General features: G+C 38.6%; 1 non-coding gene across 1 annotated transcript; it reads left to right on the forward strand.

Moving 5' to 3' along the window:
- The first annotated feature begins 878 nt into the window (after nucleotides 1-878).
- Nucleotides 879-985, forward strand: LOC133073156 (U6 spliceosomal RNA). Its single transcript, XR_009696865.1, has one exon. It is a non-coding gene; the product is annotated as a U6 spliceosomal RNA (small nuclear RNA).
- Nucleotides 986-10,188: the final 9,203 nt, after the last annotated feature.

Here is a 10,188-nt window from a genome sequence, read left to right on the forward strand (position 1 = left end):
TTCATTGGAAGTTGCTGAAGCTGAAACTCCAATTCTTTGGCCACCTGATGAGAAGAACTGACTCATTGGAAAAGACCCTGATGCTGGGAAGGATTAAAGGCAGGAGGAGAAAGGGACAACAGAGGATGAGATGATTGGATGGCATCACCGACTCGATGGACATAAGTTTGAGCAAGCTCCGGGAGTTGGTGATGGACAGGGAAGCCTGGCGTGCTGCAGTTCATGGAGTCACAAATAGTCGGACACAACTGCGCTACTGAACTGAACTGACGTGTAGTAATTTTGACCAAAGATTTTTAGGTTTATTTATTTATTTTTAAGACCTGAAATAAAGACAGTTCTCTGATATAAAATAGCCCCTTTCTTGAATGTCCACAGCATTACACTGGCCCCTATATTTCCTCAGAGATTAGTGAATCTTTACAAATTTAAGAGTTTGTTTTTGTTTTTAGTCGCTAAAGTCGTGTCTGATTCTTTTGCAACCCCATGAACTGTAGCCCATCTGGCTGCTCTGTCCATGGAATTTCCCAGGCAAGAATACTGGAATAGGTTGTCATTTCCTTCTCCAGAGGATCTTTCTAACCCAAGGACTGAACCCATGTCTCCTGCCTTGGCAGGTGAATTCTTTACCACTGTGCCACCAGGGAAGCCCTTTTCAGAAGCTGGAAGGAAATGAAAAATAAGAAAAGAGTGTTGCATTCATAGGCACTGTTCAAGGGCAGTTTAAGCTAGTATTTTGTAGGTATGACAACACAGAACACTGAATCTGTTTACTGGGTTGCCTTTCCCAAAATCCATTTCCTGTTTTTTTCAACATGCTCAGTGTTTCTCCACAACAGTCAAAAATAGCATGGATTATTTTTAAGAAGTATTTTATGGTGCTCACTTCAGCAGCACATATACTAAAACTGGAACGATACAGAGAAGATTAGCATGGCCCATGTGCAGGGATGAGACGCAAATTCGTGAAGCGTTCCATATTTTTATTACTTTTCATACTTGAAATAAACATTTATTTAAAAAAAAAGAAGTACTTTATAAAGGTATTAAAAATATTTGGGAAGAGTGTTCCACTGTAGGCCTTGGTCTGGAAGTCATAGAATGGTAGTTGAATATTGATGAAGAGTAGAGTAGGCCCTGGTATTAATACCACATTGGTTGATAAGTTACCTTTTTTCCTATTGGCAAGGAATTGTCATAGAATTTAAGACAGACTTTATTTACATAGGTCAAAAAATAAATGGTGTATTTTTTTTTTAGAAAAATCAAGAAATTGAGCATATAAAGACTGAAAGAAAATATAAAATTAATTCCTCTTGCATAACGAAGCAGGCTAATTAAGTTATCATGAAAACCAGTAAGAAGCTCTGACACTAATGAATTTCCATTAAGTGAGAAGCTGAAATAAGTGTGATAGGACTTCTCAAACACAAACTACAAGTGACTAACTGGTCAGGCATGCATTTTCCCAAAACCTGTAATGAGAGAAAGTCAAAGTTTCAATCAAAAGAGAAGGAAAACCAAAGTTAAGAGATGATTTTTGACTGATAATAAGCGGACTTAGTATCTAAGGTATCAGTTTACAGTTGCATTTTGTGCTTCTTTCAGTCTTTCTCTAAACAACTTCTTATTTTAAGTATCCTTAAAGGTCGTGAGAAATGTCTAATAAAAGTGTTTACATTTATGCTACTTACTGAGCAAGAAGTTAAGTTTTATAGGAAAAGAGCATCAGGAATGGAATTGTTGATTGTCACTGATGCTTTCAGAGCTTCATGCCTAAGGAAAATCTCTATTGTAGGGAGATTCAGATTTAAGTTGACATCTTCCAGAACTGCAGGCATAGTACTTAGGAGGAAAATGAGCAGTATCTGTGGGGTTAGTCCTACGTTTCCAAACATGTTAAATGACGGTAAACATCAAAATCTCCTTTCAGAAACACCATCTTTTCTCACTATTCATTGGAAGAAAAGAAATAGATAACAAGAGCCTGTTCTTTTAAATACAATCTCATTTCCAGAAAGGCAGTGTATCTGAAATCAGTGCTATAGCAAGTATTAAGCTCATCTGCCTGAAAAGAACAGGCACAGCTGCTTCCCCAGGGTGTATTGTCAGACGTTTTGATTTTCAAAGAGCCAACAGAGCTAAGATACATGTAACCCTTTTCATAACAGCTCATCTTAGTGCGCCAGCCCTCTGCACAGTCTTTCTCTCCTGCTAAGCAATTAGAATGGTCCTGAGCTTTTCAAAGCAATGATACAGACCGTTTTACCTTTATGTCCTGATTGCGCGAAGCTCTATGGGAAATGCTTCTAAAGAGGTTAAAATGCAGCCATCTCCTACAAAGTCATGGTGCAGCCCAAAACTCAATCTCCTGCAGTGAAGACAAAGGAACGAAAGCAGGATAGACAATTTAAGAAAATGATAAAGTCGATTCAACAAATACTTCTGCCGTCTCCTACTTATCATAGCTGGGTCTATTTTCAGCATTGTTATCTGTACTTTCCCTGCATCATGCCATTGAATATCTATAATGAACCAGTAAGGAAGAGATTTGCTGACTTCTAAGGAAAGGCATGCAAGATTCCTCTCTGCTCCTTTCTCAATCCTCTCTTCAGTCATTCCCTAAATCTCAGTCGCTGTTAAGGTTAAGTTATGCCATCTCCACAAAGAAGGGTCCAAATCTGGACCCAATTTCAGGTTTCCTGCTGGACCTCAGTCCTAATGCGTGAGAATCTGCACACAGCCCCCAAACTAGAACAGCTTCCTCCCTGCCCACTCTAACTCAGTACCAGGCCTTTGACAGGGGTCTGAGCTGGCTCCATTCTAAGCTTTGGGATCGAAGGTCTTAACTTTCTCATTCCTTTCCCATTGTCACTAGAAGGTATAGTTTTATTATTTATATGTTTTCACCATTGAATTGTTTAATTGAAATGAAATTTACATTTTCAAGTAGATATAAATGGAAGAGGCTTGACCTGCTTTGTTTGAGCTCAAAACGGAAAAAAAAAACCCATACTTTTCCAGGTTAAGTCCCCAGGTTCTCCTCTGGAGTCTGGACTCAGCATCCCAGCTGGCTTTGTGCTAGCTTCAAGGACTTTGTAGGCAAAGGTGACTTCATTAAGAGTGGATTTGGACTTGTAGTTCTGGTCAAATACAGTGATGCCATTTTAATTCCACCACAGCTCACACAACCTCGACACTATTACTATTACAATTTTACCCATGAAGGATTTCAACAGCAGGGAGTTTAAGTGATTTGCCTAAACTCACAGATTGCTGATATGTGGCAGAGTCAGGCTTTGAACCCAGGGTCAAGTGATTCCAAAGCCTTTACTCTTTAAGTCTTATTTATCCAGGTATAATTTACATGTAGTAAAAGTCACACATTCAAGTTTTGCAATGCTATGAGGGTTTTTGCTTTTTTTCACAAAAATTGATTATTTTCCATGAGGTGAAATTCATATCACAGAAAATTAACTATCTCAAAGTAAACCATTTAGTGCCTTCACAATACTGTGCGGTCACCTCCTCTATCTAGTCCCAAATCATTTTCAGTATCATAAAGTTTGTTAGACTCATGCAAAAAGAAAGAAATTATACAATATGCAACAACATATGGACCTTGAGGGTATCATGCTAAATGAAATAAGTCAGTCATAGAAAGACAAGTAGTCTTACACTTACATGAAGTATGTAAAGGAGTCATATTCACAGAATCGAAGCATGGAATAGTGATAACCAGGGGCTGTGGGGGGAAGGGTAAACAAGTTAAAAATGAGCAGGCATAAAGCTTTAGTTAAGCACAATAACTGAATAACTGAATATTCAAACTACTGCACAATTGCACTCATCTCACACACTAGCAAAGAAATGCTCAAAATTCTCCAAGCCAGGCTTCAACAGTATGTGAACCAAGAACTTCCAGATGTTCAAGCTGGATTTAGAAAAGGCAGAGGAAACAGAGATCAAATTGCCAACATCCATTGGATCCTAGAAAAAGCAAGAGAGTTCCAGAAAAAATCTACTTCTTCTTTATTGACTATACCAAACCCTTTGACAGTGTGGATCACAACAAACTGTGGAAAATTCTTCAATATATGGGAATACCAGACCACTTTACCTGCCTCCTGAGAAATCTGTAAGCAGATCAAGAAGCAGCAGTTAGAACTGGACATGGAACAACAGACTGGTTCCAAATAGGGAAAGGAGTACCTCAAGGCTATATATTGTCACCCTGCTTATTTAACTTCTATGCCGAGTATATCATGAGAAATGCTGGGCTGGGTGAAGCACAAGCTGGAATCAAGATTGCGAGGAGAAATATCAATAACCCCAGATATGCAGATGACACCACCCTTATGGCAGAAAGTGAAGAAGAACTTAAGAGCCTCTTGATGAAAGTGAAAGAGGAGAGTGGAAATGTTGGCTAAAGCTCAACATTCAGAAAACTAAGATCATGGCATCTGGTCCCATCACTTCATGGAAAATAGATCGGGAAAGAATGGTAACAGTGGCTGACTTTATTTTGGGGGGCTCCAAAATCACTGCAGATGGTAACTGTAGCCATGAAATGAAAAGACTCTTGCTCCTTGGAAGAATAGCTATGACCAACCTGGACAGCACATTAAGAAGCAGAGAAATTACTTTGCCAACAAAGGTTTGTCTAGTCAAAACTATGGTTTTTCCAATAGTCATGTATGGGTGTGAGCGTTGGACCATAAAGAAAGCTGAGCACTGAAGAATTGATGCTTTTGAACTGTGGTATTGGAAAAGACTCTTGAGAGTCCTTGGACTGCAAGGAGATTCAACCAGTCAATCCTAAAGGAAATCAGTCCTGAATATTCTTTGGAAGGTTGATATTGAAGCTGAAACTCCAATACTTTGGTCACCTGATGCAAAGAACTGACTCACTGAAAAAGACCCTGATGCTGGGGAAGATTGAAGGCGGGAGGAGAAGGGGATGACAGAGGATGAGATGGTTGGATGGCATCACCGACTCAATGGTCATGAGTTTGAGTAAGCTCCAGGAGTTGGTGATGGACAGAGAGGTCTGGCGTGCTGCAGTCCATGGGGTTGCAAAAAGTGAGACAAAACTGAGTGACTGATCTGAGCTGAACTGAAGCACAATAAATAAGCTCTGGAGATCTACTGTACAACACTACCTATAGTCAAGAACAATGTATTGTACGCAAAGCCTTGACTGTTAATGATTACCCTAAACTAAAATAGTTTTTAAAAACATTAGCAATACAGACCAGGTACAAATACCAAATAAATGGGACAATGGACAGTACTAGAGGAATTAAGAATAAGCAGCTGTTACAGTGGACAATGAGTCTTCATTAAAGACTACCTGGCCCATAATGAAGCCCAAATACTGGAATGTAAGAAAAATGAAGCAAGGCACAGAAACAAGAAAGGAAAAAGTCAGCCCAATTTAATATAGCACACACTCAGTGGGCCATTTCAGCTAGCCACATTGATGTTGGTACCCAGGGAGGGCTCCCAACAAAATAAACTAGCAGGTGGACAGAAGGTGACCAGGAGTTGGGAGTCATGCCCCATGTCCATTATGAGTGTCTCCTTTCCCTCTTATCTCACTACTGGCACCATCTAGGCCTTAAGTTGTTTAGAGAACTTAATGTTTATTTTCACTCTTTTTTTTCAACCCCCCAAATGAAAACACAGTGCCTGTCATGTTCAAATATACCTAAGAAAACTTGGCAACAGAATTTTAAAATTTGGAAAATTCTTGCATTTTATTTGATACATCAAATAACCATTCTGTTTTTAATGAATCATTCCAAAATCAAGATACTTTCTCCTTAGTTTGGGTAACAATGCGTGCTCTCTCTGAATATGTGAATTTTAAATTCTGGTGTTGTTAATCTAAATGAAGACAAACAAATGAAGTTATAAATCTATGTATGAGTTTGAAGATACACTAATAGAAGATAATGCATTTTTTAGATTTAGATTTAAAGTTTTCTAGAACTCTGTAAATAGTATTATCTTAAGATAGACCATGAGAACGTGGCTTGTTTATTTTTAGGTAAATATGTAGTATCTGAAATGGTCTCTGTAAGGCATTTGTTTGAAATTTATAAAGCTCTTCTGCTTAACAGTTCTTTGTCAGGAACTCACATAGTGTGAGTTATTTTTGTATTCCGAGCTCTAAACATCATTAGGAAATAAATTCAAAGACAGAGATTTTTATCTGAGAATGGAGAATAAAATACTTAGACTGTATTTTCAGAGCTGGAGGATTTTTCCTGTGACGAATTTATTGGCCAGTGTTTTTCACTTAAAAAAGATGGTGTCTTTAAGAGCCAATTTGCTACTTCAAGGAACTTCTCTAGTGTTTTACACAAACATACAAAATTTTTCTTGCTCAGGATATTTTATGTGTCTTGGTGGGAAAAGAACCTGGTGATGATAATAGTAAAGTTATACTTTATAAATGAATGGGATTTACCGTTTGGTATTCCATTAGGTTTAAATATATATATATGTTTATTTGTGGTAGAGAGTTCTGACTTTGAAATACAGATGACTTGTGCTATTGTGTGACTACCCTAAAGATAGGTATGGAACACTCATTCTACTTCCTCTAAGGCTGTATTTGACATGTTTATGACACTTCATAGGGAGAGAATGAGGCTGATATATTCATTTTTAAACTCGTGAATTTGAGAATTTGAATTTCTTTTTAAGGAGAAAAATGCTTCTTTTTCAGATAAAGTCTCCAAAGAACCAAATTATTTATGAAATGTATCAAAAAGAATCTATTTTGAGTAAAACAGGCTGAGATCCAGATTTGTGCCCACTCAGAGTCCCGTGATGGGACTGGAACATGAGAAGCACATGAGGCTCTAAGGATTGCCTGAAAACACTTTGAAAATCCTTACTTTTGACTACCTATAAGGCTTATGTGAAGCTGTGGGATTTAAAAAATGTCTTCTTAAGGTGGAGGAAGTGAAAAGGAATAATATTTAAGGCAGGAAATGAGCACAATATGGGTTGTCTTTTGGAAAAGTGTATTTGGAAAATCTAATTGGAATTCATTGTGTTTGATGATGAACAGTTCCTAGCCTGGTCCTCCCAATACTCAAAATGCCTATAGAAAAAGTAATATGTGCAAAATGAATCTATTAAGACACTTGAGGCCTGGTGACTCGTAAAGAATCTGCCTTCAATGCAGGAGACCTGGGTTCTATCCCTGGGTTGAGAAGATCACCTGGAGGAGGGTATGACAACCCACTCCAGTATTCTTGCCTGGAGAATCCCCATGGACAGAGGTACCTAGTAGGATATAGTCCATGGGGTCACAAAGAGTTGTACACAACTGAGCGAGTAAGCGCAGCACAGCACAGGAATCCTTTGGAGACATTAAGACTAAACTACTGATTCTACTTAGAGAAGTGAAAAGCAAAGGAGAAAAGGAAAGATATAAGCATCTGAATGCAGAGTTCCAAAGAATAGCAAGGATAGATAAGAAAACCTTCCTCAGTGATCAATGCAAAGAAATAGAGGAAAACAACAGAATGGGAAAGACTAGAGATCTCTTCAAGAAAATTAGAGATACCAAGGGAATATTTCATGCAAAGATGGGCACAATAAAGAACAGAAATGGTATGGACCTAACAGAAGTAGAAGGTATTAAGAAGAGGTGGCAAGAATACACAGAATGCTACGAAAAAGATCTTCACGACCCAGATAATCACAATGGTGTGATCACTCACCTAGAGCCAGACATCCTGGAATGTGAAGTCAAGTGGGCCTTAAGAAGCATCACTACAAACAAAGCTAGTGGAGGTGATGGAATTCCAGTGGAGCTATTTCAAATTCTAAAAGATGATGCCGTGAAAGTGCTGCAGTCAATATGTCAGCAAATTTGGAAAACTAAGCAGTGGCCACAGGACTGGAAAAGGTCAGTTTTCATTCCAATCCCTAAGAAAGGCAATGCCAAAGAATGCTCAAACTACCGCACAATTGCACTCATCTCACACACTAGTAAAGTAATGCTCAAAATTCTCCAAGCCAGGCTTCACCAGTACATGAACCATGAACTTCCAGATGTTCAAGCTGGTTTTAGAAAAGGCAGAGGAACCAGAGATCAAATTGCCAACATCCGCTAGATCATCGAAAAAGCAAGAGAGTTCCAGAAAAAAACATCTACTTCTGCTTTATTGACTATGCCAAAGCCTTTGACTGTGTGGATCACAATAAACTGTGGAAAACTCCTCAAGAGATGGAAATACCAGACCACCTGACCTGCCTCTTGAGAAACCTGTATGCAGGTCAGGAAGCAAGTTAGAACTAGACATGGAACAACAGACTGGTTCCAAATAGGGAAAGGAATACGTGAAGGCTTTATATTGTCACCCTGCTTATTTAACTTTTATGCAGAGTACAAAATGAGAAACGCTGGACTGGAAGAATCACAGGCTGGAATCAAGATTGTGTGGAGAAATATCAATAACCTCAGATATGGAAATGACACCATCCTTATGGCAGAAAGTGAAGAAGAACTTAAGAGCCTCTTGTTGAAGGTGAAAGAGGAGAGTGAAAAAGTTGGCTTAAAGCTCAACATTCAGAAAACTAAGATCATGGCATCTGGTCCCATCACTTCATGGCAAATAGATGGGAAAACAGTGGAAACAGTGACTGACTTTATTTTTGGGGACTCCAAAATTACTGCAGATGGTGATGGCAGCCATGAAATTAAAAGACACTTACTTTTAGCGTTTATGCAGCATATTAAAAAGTAGACACTACTTTGTCAACAAACGTACATTTGGTCAAGGTTATGGTTTTTCCAGTAGTCATTTATGGACATGAGAGTTGGACTATAAAGAAAGATGAGCACAGAAGAATTGATGCTTTTGAACTGTGGTGTTGGAGAAATCTCTTGGGAGTCCTGTGGACTGCAAGGAGATCCAACCAGTCCATCTAAAGGAGATCAGTCCTGGGTGTTCATTGGAAGGACTGATGTTGAAGCTGCAACTCCAATACTTTGGCCACCTGATGGGAAGAGCTGACTCATTTGAAAAGACCCTGATGCTAGGAAAGGTTGAGGGCAGGAGGAGAAGGGGACAACAGAGGATGAGATAGTTGGATGGCATCACCGTCTCAATGGACATGAGTTTGGGTAAACTCCGGGAGTTGGTGATGGACAGGGAAGCCTGGCTGTGCTGTGGTTCAAGGGGTCACAAAGAGTCGGACATGACTGAGCGACTGAACGACTGAAATGACTGATTCTACTTTAGTTTTATATTCCTTTTGTTTCATTATGATCCTCAATCTTTCTGTCCTTGAGACAAAAAAAAACCTCTGATGTCATCTGCTAAAAGCTAATTTGGTAGATAACATGTAGAGAGTTAAGGTTCAGCAATGCCATATTCCTGATTTGGAGAGGCAGTGCCGATTTAAACTAGGTGGTCCTGTGGTCAGACCCCTTGTCGCAGTTTTTGGTTCAGAAAATATTTATCCATAAATAGTTAGAATTTTCACATGAATAAGATATGTAGATAGAAAGTTAGATAAATATAGATAGATGGATCTATAGTAAAAATCGATAGATATACTAATCTTTGGGGTAACCAAAGGTTGCTGGTTGTTGTTTCAACTTACTAATAGTTTACAAGTTTGGTATAATATAAGGCTCTCTAAGACCATATAAATTTTAATAATAAAAAAGGGTAAAATAAGTGAACCTAAATGTGTAAGAAATTATTAGCATAAACATGTTAATTATGTAAAATTATTTTAAAATGACTATATTAACCATATATCCCTAAAAGTATGTGGTGGTGGTGGTGGTGGTATTGGTTTAGTCGCTAAGTCGTGTCTGACTCTTGCGACCCCATGGTATCTTAATGAAAAAAAAAATATATAGACATATATAGATACATGTGTTTGTGTATGTGCTCAGTCATGTCCAACTCTCTGTGACCCTTTGGACTGTAGCCCACCAGTCTCCTCTGTCCATGCACAAGAATACTGTAGTAGGTTGTCATTTCCTTCTCCAGGGGATCTTCTAGACCCAGGATCAAACCACATCTCCTGTGTCTCCTGCTCTGCAGGCAGCTTTTTTACCCACTGAGCCATCAGGGAAGCCTATATATATAATCACAAATAAATCTTTGGCTGACCTCAATTTTTTTTTGTTAATAATACTTATCTTTG

Source organism: Dama dama, chromosome 18 (assembly GCF_033118175.1).
Source record: "Dama dama isolate Ldn47 chromosome 18, ASM3311817v1, whole genome shotgun sequence".
In the NCBI taxonomy this organism is placed as follows: Eukaryota; Metazoa; Chordata; class Mammalia; order Artiodactyla; family Cervidae; genus Dama; species Dama dama.